This window comes from Octopus sinensis, linkage group LG2 (assembly GCF_006345805.1).
Source record: "Octopus sinensis linkage group LG2, ASM634580v1, whole genome shotgun sequence".
NCBI classification, from domain to species: domain Eukaryota; kingdom Metazoa; phylum Mollusca; class Cephalopoda; order Octopoda; family Octopodidae; genus Octopus; species Octopus sinensis.
The window spans coordinates 180,641,046-180,658,677 of NC_042998.1; positions in this window are offsets into that span (position 1 = coordinate 180,641,046).

Below are 17,632 nucleotides of genomic sequence, written 5' to 3' on the forward strand. Positions count from 1 at the left end.
ATAAAACTATATCACTCAACTCTATCAAACCAGTTGTGATCCGTCAAATGTGCCGTCATTTTCAGTTTTCTCTGCTGGTTACTAGTTAATAGTAAAATAGAGCCGCTTATGTCTTTGCTCTCCAGTACATAGCTGTACCAGTTATAAATCTTAAGTCATATCTCGCCATAACCCACAATGATAGTTATTGAGCATTTTACCAAGGAACTCAGGATTGGTTTGTCACCAGAGATGCTGCATGTATACGTTCAGGGAGTAGAAATGGATCACAAACGTGATCAAAATTAGGTACAAAATTCGTAACAAAAGCTTTACTGTTTCTACAGCCAGTTTCAAATAAGGTTATTGTAACAATCCAAATGACATATAAACGACGCACCACTAGATTAAGCATGAAGGGTAATGATATTAAAAAGTATAAAATCAGTTTGAACACGTGTCATTCTCTGTTAGTTAATCGCCGCGATGTCGTCTTTGTCTCCCAAAGAAGTAGAACAAATTATAACAACGGCTCATTGTACAGAAAGAAAAGAACTGAATTATTGCTAAGGAAAGAGATTACAAAAGTTCTTTTGTTTTGTCACTAATAAATTAATTAGTGGGACCCGTGGAAAGTCCACAGAACGAAATAGATTAAGAGAGGCTATTTAAGAAAGAAGGAAAGCTACAATAATATATTACAGGATTTTAAAATTTCCCTCTGCTGTGCATTTTATACTTTTCTCTTTCTCTCTACCTCTTCAACAAACTTTTTAACCATGCAATTATCCTCGTCACTCCTTTAACATTTCCCTCTTTCTCTTCACCTCTCACTTCCACTAACCACTTTAATGACGGCATAATGCATCGGCTGGCTATCTACTCTCTCACTCACTCTAACATTCCTTCTTTTTCCCTCTCAGTCTACTGCCTCCTCCTCTCTAGCAGACTAAAACGTAAGATTTAAACGAACAAGTAAAAGAATAATAGATTTAATTCGTTAAGAAAATACTTTTCACTATCAATACATCGTCACCATCAGCAACATCTCCACCATCCTCGTCATCTCTATAGTTTTTAGTAACAACACTCATTTCATTTCCGTTCGGCTCACTTGTTTGTTTATGTCTGCTTTTTTTTTTTTTGCTGTCAAAATATCTCTATTCTGACAATACAAACACTATGTACCTCTCTTTCCATCCCCTCAATGTAACTGCATCCCCTGTCCGTTTCTCTCTATCTGTCTTTCTTTAACCTCACCACCAGATCATCACCGTCTGCTAAATATTGTATCGTAAACATATCTCTTTCTCTTTACCTTTCCCTCCTCACCCTACCACACGTCGTTAACACTTATCTCACCCTCTTTCTCTCTCCTTCTTTTCTCTCACCACCTTTTTCTCTTGCTCTTCGCCTCTCTTCAACAAAGCACATGATGAATTTGGTCTTAGTGTATTATTATACACCTCTCTTCTCTCTTCTCTACTCACATTCCTACAACCACCCCCTCTCTCTCTCTCTCTCTCTCTCAAGTTTACTCCACCTCTCTAACTAAAGTATAAAGGACGAACGAACAAACAGATTATTATATAGAGTTTATGCTCTTTACTCAGCTGATACTTTCTCTAAGATACAAATATAGTGAGTTCTAACGGCTGGTCATTAGTATCGTTGGGCCTCAGTGAGGTCTTATTTATATATATGTGTAGGTGTGTGAGTGGGTTTGTGTTTGTGTTATTGGTGTATGCAGGGTGTATGCATGCAATATAAGTGTGTGTGTGTGTGTATGTGTGTGTGTGTGTGTGTGTGTGTGTGCGTGTGTGTGTGTGCGTGCGTGAAACCCAAGGCGCCACTAGAAAGCGAATAAGACATGCAAGATCTACTGAGGCTTTCGCTGAGCAAATGCATCCGAGAGCAGCAATAGCCACAATCTTGTCCTACACCCCTATTCATGAGAATAATCGATCCATATTTATAGGGTTGGACTGTCTTCTTTTTATTTTTTACTTCGTATTAACAACGAAAGCATAAAAGAAAGCAGCTAAAAGAAAGTTGCAAGCAAGTACGTGTGACCATGTACTACGCTTTCAGTATCTGTTTCATATGTCTAATAAAGACGAGTCTAACATAGTCACGAGTCTAACTAGTCCCAGAATTAACCTAGCATTGATGATATAGCAACTGCAGAGAGAGAGAGAGAGACCTGACAGACAGACAGACAGACAGATAGAGACAGAGAGAGACAGAGATAGCTAGAGAGAGGGAGAAAGAATGAATGAAAGAGACAGAGGGAAGGGACAGCAGAAGCACTTGGCTACTACATATTTTCATCTGAATATAGGGGAACAATGTAAAATATTTGTCTCTCGGTCAGCAATCGAACCGGCGCCGTAAGAACAACACCTTAATCATTAAGCCACGTGCCTTCATATGAAGTACATTATATACACGCATACACACATATAAAAATACATACATACACACATATACACATACACATACACACATATATATCTATAAATATATACACACACATATAGTCTTTTACTCTTTTACTTGTTTCAGTCATTTGACTGCGGCCATGCTGGAGCACCGCCTTAAATCGAGCAACTCGACCCCAGGACTTATTCTTTGTAAGCCCAGTACTTATTCTATCAGTCTCTTTTGCCGAACCGCTAAGTGACGAGGACATAAACACACCAGCATCGGTTGTCAAGCAATGTTAGGGGGACAAACACAGACACACAAACAAACGCAGACACACACACACACACACACACATATATATATATACATATATACGACGGGCTTCTTTCAGTTTCCGTCTACCAAATCCACTCACAAGGCTTTATTCGGCCCGAGGCTATAATAGAAGACACCTGCCCAAGGTGCCACGCAGTGGGACTGAACCCGGAACCATGTGGTTCGTAAGCAAGCTACTTACCACACAGCTACTCCTGCGCTATGTGTATATATATATATATATATATATATATAGAGAGAGAGAGAGAGAGAGAGAGAGAGAGAGAGACTTGCTTACATACTTGAGTAAGAGCGTAAGGAATGTGTGTCCAGAAGTGTGTGTCTGCTTATCTTTGCAAGCGTGTATTTGCGTATATAAATATAACCGATTTTAATAATGTGCAAAGATTGTTTTGTATTTTTCAATTGAAAAGGATTGTTCGTCAAAGTGGAAATGTACTCTTTAATGCTATTTTCAGAGTCACACATTTTTGAACTTGGGAAATTACTATTGCTATATATATATATATATATATATATATATATTGAGAGAGAGAGAGAGAGAGAGAGATATGGTGTATGAAATGTGCATTGGCTGGCTACCTGAGTAATTTATGACTAATACAAATTTCTTTACAACCATTTTTATTTCGTATCTCGTGCTATAAACGAGATTGGCAGGTGTAAAACTATTAACTAAATACCAACAGGATTGATACAACTTTGCGATAGCTCTATACACATACACGTACAGCCATACGCGAACATACAGGAACATAATACATACATACATACATATATACATACATACATACATACATACATACATACATACATACATACATACATACATACATACATACATACATATGATGGGAGTATAAATATATGTATTTTTGATGCGATGCCACACCTGAAGTGTTTCACATAATTTCTGTTTGTTTTCACGATCCTACTGACCAAGCTATATACAGATTAGCAGCTACAAGCATCTAATGTAAAAGTGCATATTTGTTCGAAAAATACCCAGTCACACATATCTATCTTTCTATCTATCTATCCATCAATATATCTATCAATATGTCTGCCTGCCTTTCCTTTTATCTGTCTATCTATATATCTGTCCATCGATAGATTTATCCTTCTATCTATCTATTTATCTATTGGCCTGTCTGTCTATCTATGTATATGTGTTTATGTGAGTGTGTGCGCGCGCGTACGTAGACATGTGTGTGTTTTGCCGTTATAAGTATCTTTGACTTTTGTTTCTATGTAGATGGTACCTAGCACCCTCAGTCATTATTAGTGACAATTGGAATTTTCCGCCTTCGTTACTTCATTAGGTTGTTTAACATGAAATGTTGTATTTGAATGGAAACAATAAAATGTCTCAGAAGTGTTAGAGAACTGATTTATTTAATCAAAGTATGATCCATGTTCATTTATGACGTTTACTTAACGTTCCTCTATGCCATATATTCCATCTTTACAGAAAAAATCATCTTTCGCTGTGATAAACTGTCCGAATGCTTCAGTTACCTCTTCTCTATTTCAGAATGTTTTATTGCTTATGAAAAGTTCAAATTGTTTAAATAAGTGATGATCAATAGGAGAGATATAAGGGGAATAGGGATGATGTTGCAAAATCTCATAATTCAGGCTTCGCAACTTTTGGACTGTAGCTTGAGGAATGTGAGGACGTACGTTGCTGTGGAGCAAAATTGGGCCATCACTATTCATTATCCTGAGTTGCTTCTTTTTCAAATTCTCATGCATACAATCAATTTCCTGGCAGTACGATGTTAGTGTTTAGGTGACTCTCCTGCATCTAATCACTGTCCTGTTTCCCTGCGTAAAAGAGTATCAAAGAGTGTCCATTTATCATCACAGGTAATGATTTGATGCAAAAATGGTCTTTTTCCAGTCGAGAAAGCAATAAGGAGCACACTTCGAGGTGTCTGTTTTGTTTTTAAATCTCGTTCAGTTGACGTGGAAAAAACCTATCTGCTTTCTTAACTTTTCCAATTTTTTACAGGTGTCCAAACACAGTTGTGCGAGATGTTTGGAGTTCTGATGAAAGTTTTCGAACCTTTGTTCTCGGATTTTGTCCAACCAAAGCATTTAATCCATCATACCGAATAACTTATTTTGGCCTGCCCTTTAGTTTATTTTCAAGGCTATCATCTCCTGAACGACAGCTTTTGAACCATCTCTGAACAGTTCTGATGTCAACAAAACCATTACCAAAGACCCGCTTAATATTCTGTAGCGCTTCTGCGGCAGAGTAACCCAGTTTGTACTCATGTGAGAAAATTATTCAATATAGTTTGGTTGTTATAATTTTCATAAGATCTGTGGGTACGAATTTTGTATACCAATACTGTTGGAAAAGAAGAAGAGTGAAGATTAAATGCAAGGTATTCATAATTGAGTTTTTAAATGACTGAAATATCAGGTAATTAAAAATGCGACATTTCATGTAAAACAATAATATATATATAGGCCCAGTTTGTGGATTCTTTCGCGTGCATATTCCCCCATCCCCCACTCAGGACAACATTCCGCTCCGCTACAAGATTACCCATTTTTGCTAGCTAAGGGAACTTGAGCAACTGAAATGAAGTGCTTTGCTCAAGAATGCAACGTATCGCTCGGTCCAGGAATCGAAACCACAATCTTGCGCTAGTTATCCTCTTAATACATAAATAAAGAATATTAGTCCACGATAGTCGGTTTTTAGGGCTCGTTCTCACTGTTTGATACTAGCGTGCTTCTATGTATATGTGAGTGAATGTGTGTATGTATATGTACGTGCACACACACACATAGAGGAATAGATAGATAGATAGATAGATAGATAGATAGATAGATAGATAGATAGATAGACAGGCAGACAGACAGACAGACAGATAGATAGATAGATAGATAGATAGATAGATAGAAAGATAGATAGATAGATAGATAGATAGATAGATAGATAGATAGATAGATAGATAGATGCACACCCACACATATATAGAGAGATAGACAGAGTGAAAGACAGACAGACAGAGATCCACTCACGCACACATATGTATATACGTACATGTAAAAGGAGTTAAGACCCCCTTCGGTCAGGCACTGACCATGGGTTTGCACCTAGAGAGATACCCTCTGAGACACAAGTCTGGGCAAGGTTGTTTTATGGAAGACCAGCAGTCGCCCATGCATACCGGCCTCCCCTCTCCACGTCACCGATGTTGTCCAAGGGAAAGGCAAGGGCCGATACAGCTTGGCACCTGTGACGTCGCAACTCATTTCTACAGCTGAGTGAACTGGAGCAACGTGAAATAAAGTGCCTTGCTCAAGAACACAACACACAGCCCCGTCCGGGATTCGAGCTCACAACCTCACGATCGTAAGCTCGACGCTCTAACCACTGAGCCATGCGCCTTCACTCGGTACACGTACATGTACCGAAAAGATAAAGTAATTGTACACACTTGAGGCAGTATGCATATACGTATGTATGTATATTTATGTATATTCACAGTTGTAATACTACAAATTGATTATATTTGTATAAAGCATGTATAGATATATGTGCATGTTTGTGGGGGTGTATTTTATGTCTCTTACATATTTCTACAAAACTCCTCATAATTGTACACATAGATATAGACATGAATAAACGCGCGTACACACACACGAAACGTAAATAAAAAGAAGTGGAATGAATATAATCATTGCTTAGAAGAAATGAAATTGATATAAACATTGGGAAGACACTGTGGGTGAACTAAGAATGTAACGACTTTTGAAATAATTGATGTGCGGCTAGAAAGAAATGTTCCCTTAACAGACTACTGCACGATTTGTTGACCACTTCCCGGAGATGACGTAGCAAACTTCCTACCTCGATCAACAGCACAGCCCAGCAGTTGTATAAACAAATGTGAATTAGTCTGGCACATAATTGGAGAGATAAATTTGTTTATTTCTGCTTTTGATGGTTTGTTTTTAAGTAAACAAAGTCTAAATTATACTCAATACAGCCTGAATCAGAAGACCTGATATATTTTTCAATATTAAAATGTCTCTCAGGGCGGCGAGCTGGCAGAAACGTTAGCACGCCGGGCGAAATGCTTAGCGGTATTTTCCTGTCTTTACGTTGTGGGTTCAAATTCCGCCGAGGTTGACTTTGCCTTTCATCCTTTCGGGGTCGATAAATTAAGTACTAGTTACGCATCCGTTTGTCTGTCTTTGTTCGTCCCTTCTGTGTTTAGCCCCTTGTGGGTAGTAAAGAAATAGGTATTTTCCTGTCTTTACGTTCTGGGTTCAAATTCCACCGAGGCTGACTTTGCTGTTCATCCTTTCGGGGTCGATGAATTAAGTACCAGTTGCGTACTGGAGTCGATCTAATCAACTGGCCTTCCCCTCTCCAAAAATGTTGGGCTTAGAGTAGAAAAGAATATTATAAAGTCTCGCTGAGGGTGAAAATAAGTTAACACACTCTTATGCTATGGATGGGGAGGAAAAGACGAGGGAGCAGATGACATATACGTGTGTGCGTGTGTGTATGTATGTATGTATTCGTATATGTGTGAAGGCCAGTGGCTAAGTGGTTAGGGCCTTCGGCTCGCGAACGTAAAGTGGTGAGTTCGATACGCATCGGCGCGTTGAGCAGAACCCTATTTCAAGTTGCTCCAGTTCATTCAGCTGGCAAAAACGAGAAGTACCTGTAGTCTGAATAGTCAGCCTTATCACATTCCGTGTCACCCTAAATCTCCCTGAGAACTACATTAAAGTTAAGTGTGTGAGTGGCATGCGCAACCAGTTGCACGTTAATTTCAGGAGCAAACTATTCCGTTGATAGGACCAACTCGAAACCCTATCGTCGTAACCGATAAAGTGCCAGTTATTCGTATATCTACATATACTGGATTTCTTCCCGTCAGGTGTCCCAGATGAACTAACTTCACGACAGGAGGTACAGATGAGGGCAGCTGCATCGAACTCTCTCGTGCACCAAATGGCAATAATTAAAAAGCATTCGTGAAGTAAAATTATGTAGCAACACCAAATGGCGGTGCCCCAGCATGGCCACAGCTCGTGAGCTGAAACTAGATAAAATAAAATAAAATAAAATTAAAATAGTAAATAAGAGTGATTTATGAAAATAAAACGACGGATTTTGGATAAAGCACTCAATATTGGCACAGAGTCTTTAATTTCTAAATATATTGATAGAGGTTTCGACGTTTCACTGATACAAACTAACACTGAGTGAAATATATGCCCGGCGAAACTTCAAAGTCACTATCAATAGAATTATACACACACACACATATACACACAAACATACACACACAAATACATACATGCAAGCATACATACATACATTCGGCACAATTCTGTATGTTTCCCTGTAATTGAACTCAGCAGCCACTATTTACCACCATGGTACACACATATACGCGTATCGCAGGGACACAGAAGCACAGACACACACGGCTATACGTGTGAGTGTATGTGTGTAGATAGATAGGTGTAGAGAGAGAGAGAGAGAGAGAGAGAGAGAGATTGGCAGACAAACAAACACATTCTAACACTCATAGGTACACTATGATTCATTAGAGGTTTTGTCTCCAAACAGAAGACGCTGTGTAGTCCAAAACTAACTGTTGTAGAACACTTTTTGCTCTAGGTACCATAGAATAAGATCGAACTGGGTACGAGGATTTTTCTGTTCTTGTATAAATGTTGCGGTTTAGATGAATTATTATAATCTTAGACATATATTTGTCGCAATATATTTCTCAGTACTCTCAACTTCGTGAAGTACCCAGATATATCCACGACAAGGAGATAAGCGAGGAGAAATCGATTAGATTTCTTATATACGACTGATCAAAAGCGATTTTTGCTTAGAAGATTATTTTCTCATTTTCAAGACCAACATTGCTTCCTGGCAACGTTACGACCAAAGTGTTTACATTCCTATTGTATTTGCAGCTGTTTGACTTAATAATGCAGTTAAAGCGATTTACTCCGTTTTTGTTTACCTTGCATAGTAGTTTTGCGTGATGGTAGATAATTATGTGCTTTGCAGATGTTAGTGTAGCCATTTTGTAAGTTATATTGCCACGTGATTTCTTCTGCAGCAATAATACTTATGTTACTGTTGTATTGTAACATACGGTAGTCATGAATGTATTCATGAATGGTTTAAGAGAGTAAATAAAATTATTTTGGTGGTCATATAGTTAATTGATAGTTATTGGTTGATTAGAAAGACGTTTGAAGTAATTAATCCTTATTAAATATCAACAAATAAATTTGTCTTATATCTTAAAATCAATACAATTTTACAATCTGCATGCAGATTTGTAAATGTTCCATTAAAAGTGTTCAGAAAATTGTTACTATTAGATTTTTTTTTCATTATGCATTTGTGATTTTGAAGTATGTGATTTTTGTTTCGAGTATTTGTCATCATAATGATCTATTGTTATTTGTATTCTAAATAAAGCTTTTGATTGTTAAAAAAAACTGTTCTGAGGAGATAGGATTGCCAAGAGTAATATTGTTTGCAGTTAATAATTGCTTCATAGCAGGTAAATTAATTGAAATGTCTAGTTAATAGGCGATACTTAATGGGGAAATATCCCTCAAACAATAGATACTTGGGGAGTGCAGTCTAATTAGAAATCTTTACAAAACGAAATGTACTAAGACTGTTGGAAAACGCAGTTTGTAGATCAGTGAATGGAGATTTTTATTTGGTTTATCTGTGAAATTTAAGCAGCTACACATTGAAATATAAATGAAAAAAACTGTTCTTCAATACAATTTGTGAAGTGGAAGTATAATGATAAAAACCGTACTTTCTTTTGTTTGAAATACGCTCTCAGCCAATATATTCCAAAGAAACTTTCGTTTCTTCTTAATCCAGACGTATCGACTGAGGCATAATGGGTTGATTGAGACCGAAGTATCACTAGATCAGAATGGTTAGAAGTGGTTTCACATTGCATTCCCATAAGAAGTCTCCTTCTCAAAAGGTGACTCTGGTGGGGATATACTAAAGCCTTGGGTACTCTCTCTCACACCTTCGCCAAAGAGAAATAGATTATTTCAAAGCAGTTCAGTAATAAAACAATTTATTATGGTGAAGGTAACCCCTTCTCGACGCTAAACGTTTACTTCTAGATAGAATTTGACAGCGAGAATATAGCATCCAGCATATAAAATAATCTTCGTTTCAATTCGACATGTTCTGTAGTTCAGAGAGGTTCTGGCGTTTCCTCAGGAATGCATGAATACGCATATATTGATACAATCAATGATTATATATGGAAATGATATTTTATTAATCCATGCATTCAGTGAACATATATAAAGTTTACTAATGTGTGCATTGAAATTTTATTACAAACCCAGATGCAATTTGACCTCAAGAAATTTGAAGGAGTTAACTTGATATGGGAGAATATCTAGTTTGTGTATATATTTTCCAGGTCAGAACCACTGCCTGTGAATGACATAAATATTCACTTTCAAACAATATTTATATTAAACATTTATATACTCTCAATTTCTTCATCATTTGTATGTGATGTTTAAAAATACATTGTTTATATATCCTTTGAATATATAAATATATATATATCTTATTGATACATAAATTGATTACATTTGCACATTTAAAATGTAAATAAACACCCATAGAATACATACATACATATATATATATATATATATATGTGTGTGTGTGTGTGTGTGTGTGTGTGTGTGTGTGCGTGTGTGTGTGTCTGTATATATGTATATCTGTGTATGTATGTATGTATGTATGTATGGATGTATGTATATATGTATGTATGTATGCATGTATGTATGCATATATGTATGTATGTGTGCATGTATGTGTGTATGCATGTATGTATGTATGCGCACATGTGAGTATATGAGTGCGTGTATGTATATGAGTGTTTGTTTGTGAGTGTACGTATATATGTGTATGTAGATAGAGATAGATAGATAGATATAGATAGATAGATAGATAGATAGATAGATAGATAGATAGATAGATAGATAGATAGATAGATAGATAGATAGATATGCAAATATATTCAAACGCACATATACAGCAACGCACATCTATATGTTTATGTATGTGTATATATATCATGTAAAGAGACAGAAGGAAAAGAGAGAAAGATTTAGACACGTTGTTAAAGTAAACATAAATAATCGGTAGATGAATACAAAACAGAATGGACAGTCGATGTGTTTTAAGTACAGGACCCCCTCTAAAGTATACTATGAGGGGTCTAGAATTTGGGTAGCAAAGTGAAGTGATCTGATTCCTCTGTTAGAAATGATCGCTGCTCAGATTTAGTGATGGGTATGCTGCGCACTGCGACATAAGCGTATGACCAGAAACGCACACACACACACACACACACACACACACACACATACCCATACACACACATATGCATATATATATATATATAATATATATATATATAATATATATAATATATATAATATATATATATATATATATATATATATATATATATATGTGTGTGTGTGTGTGTGTGTGTGTATGAATATGTATATGTATTAATAATGATATGACAGCAAAAGAAAGAATGGGACCTCAATATTATGTAAATAGAGGAATTTATCTATAATATAATATCTGACAATTAGTCGGTTGCCTAATAGTTTTATTATGGCAACCGACTAACTGTCACATGTTATATTATATCATATTATATATATATATATATATATATATATATATATATATATATATATATATATATAAGCGTGGCTTAGTGGTTAGGGCATTCGGCTCACGATTGTAAGGTCGTGAGTTCAATTCCCGGCGACGCGTTGTGTCCTTGAGCAAGACACTTTATTTCACATTGCTCCTGTGTTTCAAAGGGCCAGCCTTGTCACAGTCTGTGTCACGCTGAATCTCCCTCAGAACTACGTTAGGAGTATACGTGTCTGTTGAGTGCTCAGCCACTTGCACGTTAATTTCACGAGCAAGCTGTTCCGTTGATCGTATCAGTTAGGATCCCATTCCCCCCATCCTATCCCCTACATGCATTCCCACATACCCCCACCTCTAACCCCACCCACTGCTTACCCATAAACCCCACCCACATACCCCAACTCTACCCCCAACCCTACCCAAATACCCCAACTCTACCCCAACCCTCAGCCGAACTCACACCCCACCCGTGCTTTCCCCACTCTCGTCTCCCCCACCTCCCAACAACATCACACCACACCACACTACACCATACAACATTACACATCGAATCAACACACGCCACCCACACACCAGCACTGACCAATTCCCATCGTCACATTTTCACACCTACACATATATACACGCACGCGTCCAGACCACCAGCCCTCTTTCATAAGCACATACATACTCTCTTATATACACACGCACCTTCGTGTTGGGGGTCATCTTTACTTTGTTATCTCCCCTACTTCTTCGCCCTCTTGTGTGACCCTTCTGACCGGCAGTCAGTCGCCATGATAGATCGTTAGCCACTACACACATTTATTTTCTCTCCTTGGTTTTTTTCTGTGTCCCTTTCTGTAGAAGAGCGTAAGCTCGAAAGGTAAAAGATTTTTTTTCTATTCCTGAGCGTTATACTAATACATCTGTTTGTTTTGTACACCACCTGTCTTCGTCTTTTGTCTTTTTCGTAAACTCTCCCTATATATATATATATTGATGCTACACAATTAGATACACAATATCCAACCCATAACGGATAGTTGCAGGATGCGTCGAAACGAGGGTCTTACTGACTAAAGACTAGTGCTAAATCTATCTTCCTTTCCCTTCATCAATATATATATATATATTATATATATATATACATACATATATATATATATATATATATATATATATATATAATATATATATATACATTTATACATGCATACATACATACATACATACATACATATACATACATACATACATACATACATACATACATACATACATACATACATACATATGTATATATGTATGCATGCGAAAACATGCGTATGCAAGTATCTAAGAATGCGAAAAAAAAATTATAAATTAGCATTTCGAGGAAACGAAATACACATACGTCAGTTTGCATTGTATCGTGTGTGATATATATTAGCTTATACGTAAACAATTGTCTTTTTACCACCAAGGTCTCTGCGAAAACCCATGTGCAGATTTTTTTGCCAGGTATTGTCTATAAACAAAGATGCATAAGTGGAAACTCAATACCAAATTGTAAAAAGAAGGGATTCCTATGCTGCCGAGTTTAAAGTGCCATATACAGATTTTACAATTATCCTGAAAACCGTTGAATCATATATATAAATATATAAATATATTTATATATATATGTATATGTGTCTGTATATGTGTGTGTGTATGTATGTATACCTATATGCAGAGAGACAGAGAGAGAGGCATACATACACACATACATATGCAGACATACATACACTCACACATGTTTCATAGAACGACCAGAAGAGAAAAATAATGCTAAATACTTAAATGTATATGAGTGTGTATGTGTGTGTGCGTGTGGGGTTGTGAGGCGTGTATGTGTGAGTGTGTGGCGTGCGTGCGTGTCTGTGTCTGTGTGTGTGTGTGTTTTGGTATGTTAAGTAAGTGACTCATTGTTCGAGAGTTTGTGTGCCTGCTAATCATCAAACTTAGAAAATTTTCCTAAGTCATATATTCGGCTATTGAGTTACATTGTTGCATCTATACACACACACGCACGCACGCACGCACACACACACACACACACACACACACACACACACACACACACACACACACACGAGGATGATCCGGTTCTTGACTGAAGATTAGAGGCTTCGAATGACCCGCCCGTTTTTTGTATCGTCTATTTGAATGTTTTGCGTTCTTGTCCCATTTTGTAGTTTTATATATATTTTTTATACACACATATATATATATATATAAAGTAAAAACTTACTGCGGACAAAGCTGAGTGGCGTTCGATTATAAATAAATACATATGAAATACATCAATTACAGGACATCACCAACGAGAGAAAACTAGGTGGACACATGAGTGATAAGTACAGGACAAATTACCCAAAAACATATACAATAAGAACAGAACACTACCAACGAGAGACAAGAAGGAGACAAAATACCACAAGAAGTGTAACCCCTCCTCAGTTGTCGATTGTTATTTACTCCCTATTTCGAGCTTTCAATGACAATATAGGAAAACTTTATTAAACAGCAGCTGGCCTAACGGCCCTTGACGTTTGTCTTCATCGATTGTTTACTCTGTTTTCCGCCCTGTTCAACATAATGTTGTCGTTAAATGTGCAATATTCACTCCGGAGGAAAGACTGCCTCGGGATGAATATGAACAACGCCGACTTTATGGAATACATGTATATCAGGATAAAGATTATTTGGTGTTCATTCTCATCACAACTTCTGCCAAGAGCGAACATGACAGGTCTGATATATCGATTTGGCAGGGTGAAGAAAAATTGTGTATATTCATTGAGGTTACCTAACATATAGATGTCAGTATCACGTCCAAAATGAAAAACAGCAAAAATGTGTGGACAACCTCTTCAAAATCTGCATCTTCCATGTTTGATTATATTTTTTTGCATTTATAACCATAATTATTGATACACTTGGTGGTGTTAGTAAGTTTTTAAGTAACAATCTCGTAAAACTTAGGATTTGTGGGTAAAGAAAGTGAGTGGCTATCACAGATTTTGCAAATTTGTTCTATGGGTGGCACATAAATATATACTCTTTACTCTTTACTCTTTTACTTGTTTCAGTCATTTGACTGTGGCCATGCTGGAGCACCGCCTTTAGTCGAGCAAATCGACCCCAGGACTTATTCTTTGTAAGCCCAGTACTTATTCTATCAGTCTCTTTTGCCGAACCGCTAAGTGACGGGGACGTAAACACACCAGCATCGGTTGTCAAGCAATGCTAGGGGGACAAACACAGACACACAAACATACACACATACATATATATATATATACATATATACGACAGGCTTCTTTCAGTTTCCGTCTACCAAATCCACTCACAAGGCATTGATCAGCCCGGGGCTATAGCAGAAGACACTTGCCCAAGATGCCACGCAGTGGGACTGAACCCGGAACCATGTGGCTGGTTAGCAAGCTACTTACCACACAGCCACTCAAATTTTATTAAAATTCAATATGCAATATTTACAGTTTGTGTTATCCAGATTCTATTACAGAAACTCTGTTTGAAACCATCGTTTTCCGGCTAAAAAAAGATCTAAGAAATAAAATTAAACACACACACACACACATAAACACAGTAAGACAGACAGACAGACAGACAGACAGACGACAGACAGACAGACAGACAGACAGACAGACAGACAGACAGATAGATAGATAGATAGATAGATAGATAGATAGATAGATAGATAGATAGATAGATAGATAGATAGATAGATAGACCAAGTGAGGGCGTGGAATATATATTTATGCGTAATATATATTTATGATTATGTCATGTTGCATATATATAATTAGTTCCTATTTGTACATACCTTCCCCTCAAGTAACATGGCTTTAACTTAATCAGATAGCAATGGACTGATGAGTGCCGAGGAGGTTTTGGTTTACAAAATCCGTTATTCAGTTTCTGTTTCCGATTGTAACTAATTTGGTTCATGTACATCAATAATGTATGAACATTGCATCGCCTGTTTCTTCCTTTTTTTTACTCTCCTATATTTTAAGACGCTGGTCTATTAGAAGTAAGGGCTGGCTCCCATAATGTACTTTACATGAGACCATAAGAAAACATAGTAATCGAGGTTTGGAAACAGTTCTGATTTTAGAAGGGAAATAAGGAAAGTTATGAAATGAAAAATAAATGGGATAAAAAACGTTTTCAAAGAAATAAGAATAGAATACATTTTCTGAATCAGAAGAAATCTCTGTTTCCCCCACCCCACCCTATCGTTGAATTTTCCTCATTTCTTATCGGGATTTTTTCATATATATTTTTACTAATTCCGTAGTTTTACGCTCGTCTTTATGATATATATTTCTCATCCTGTCACTGTCATTCATACATTAATACATACATACATACATATAAACATATATATGCACATGCATATATCTATACATATGTATATATATATATATATATATATATTTATATATATATGTATATGTATGTATGCATGTCTGTCTGTCTGTCTGTCTGTATGTATGTATGTATGTATGTATGTAGGTATGTATGTATATTATCTTTGAGACATTTTTTTCTGCCGGTATTTCTTACTCAAATACTTTCCCTTCTTTCAGATTTGTATTTTTTTCTTTGTGTTACTTCGTGTCCGTTTCTTCCACTTTCTATCACGGACGTTCTTTTCTCTCTGTTTTCTTAATATCCGTTCCTTCGTCACTCTAATGCTTCTTTACCATCCTATCTTTTGCTGTCTAATCAGAGCGTATCACTACGTTTGTCAAAGATTTTTCATTCTTTTCTACTTACTTAATAATTTTTATTTTTTTTTATCTTCACTTCTTACTTCGCTGGACGCCAGATACCGTGCTTATGGCGCTGTCTATATAAACATACATGCAAACCTAATCAACGTTATGTTTGATATCTTACAGGGAAACAACTCACAGAGCATATCTGATAAGTTCCTTAAACATGACACGCCACTTTATCCTGGAGTCGTTGTTGATGTTGTTGCTGCTGATGATGAGGATGTTATTAGCGCTTTTATTCGTAATGGTAGAGGCGTTGGGATGTAGGAGCGTTGTAAAGGTTCTTGTCTTGCTGCCGGTAATTTTGGGGACACAGAATAGTCACACACTTCAATTAAAACGATACCTAAACACCATATGGAAAACAGAATATACATACATACACACAGACATAAACACACACACACATACACACATACACACACACATACACACATATACACATATGTATACACAGGCACAAACATGTATACATCAGCGTGTCCTGGTGAGGAATACATATATGAGTACTACCGGATTACTTGAATCCAAACACACATGCACACACACACACACACACACACACACACACACACACAAATACATATATATATACATACACACACACACATATATATATATATACATATACATAAAAACATACATACTCACGCATATATATTTATGTGTTCATACTGATACCAGCATAGAGAGAGAGAGAACGAGAAAGAGTTGTGCAATGTTTATGATTTTGGTTTAGCACGTGAACTCTGGTTCAATTCCAAGTCAGGTGATTAGTATTTTTTGCGTGCGTGTACATGTGTGTGTGCGCGCGTGCTTGTCTGTGTGTGTGTGTGTGCGCGCGTGGGTGTGCGTGAGTGTCTCTGTGTGTGTCTGTGTGTGTGTCAAATGGAATTTGAAAAAATATGACGCTTAAAATATGTATATTCATGTCTGCTTTTATTTCTCTCAGTCTATGTATTAGCACGTACGTGCATGTATGTGAGTGTATGTGTGTTTCTATGCGTGTGCTTCTATGTGTATGTATGTGTGTTTACTATTGCATGCATGTATGAGCAGTAATATCACTGGAGACTTGTGACCTCAAATAAGATTCCAACAGTTCACAATTTGTTCATCACAGTTCTACTAATGACAGTTACCATTGACACAAATGCTCCCCTCCTATGGAAAACTATATGCAATCAATCGAATAGTTCCAAAGCAAAATCTTTTGAACGTTCGTTATGTTTTTATAACCAAACTCGAAGTGTTGAGTAGAATATCAGCTGTTGATAGGACGTATTTTCTTACCATCAAGAGTATGCTGTCTCTCGGAATACAAGCC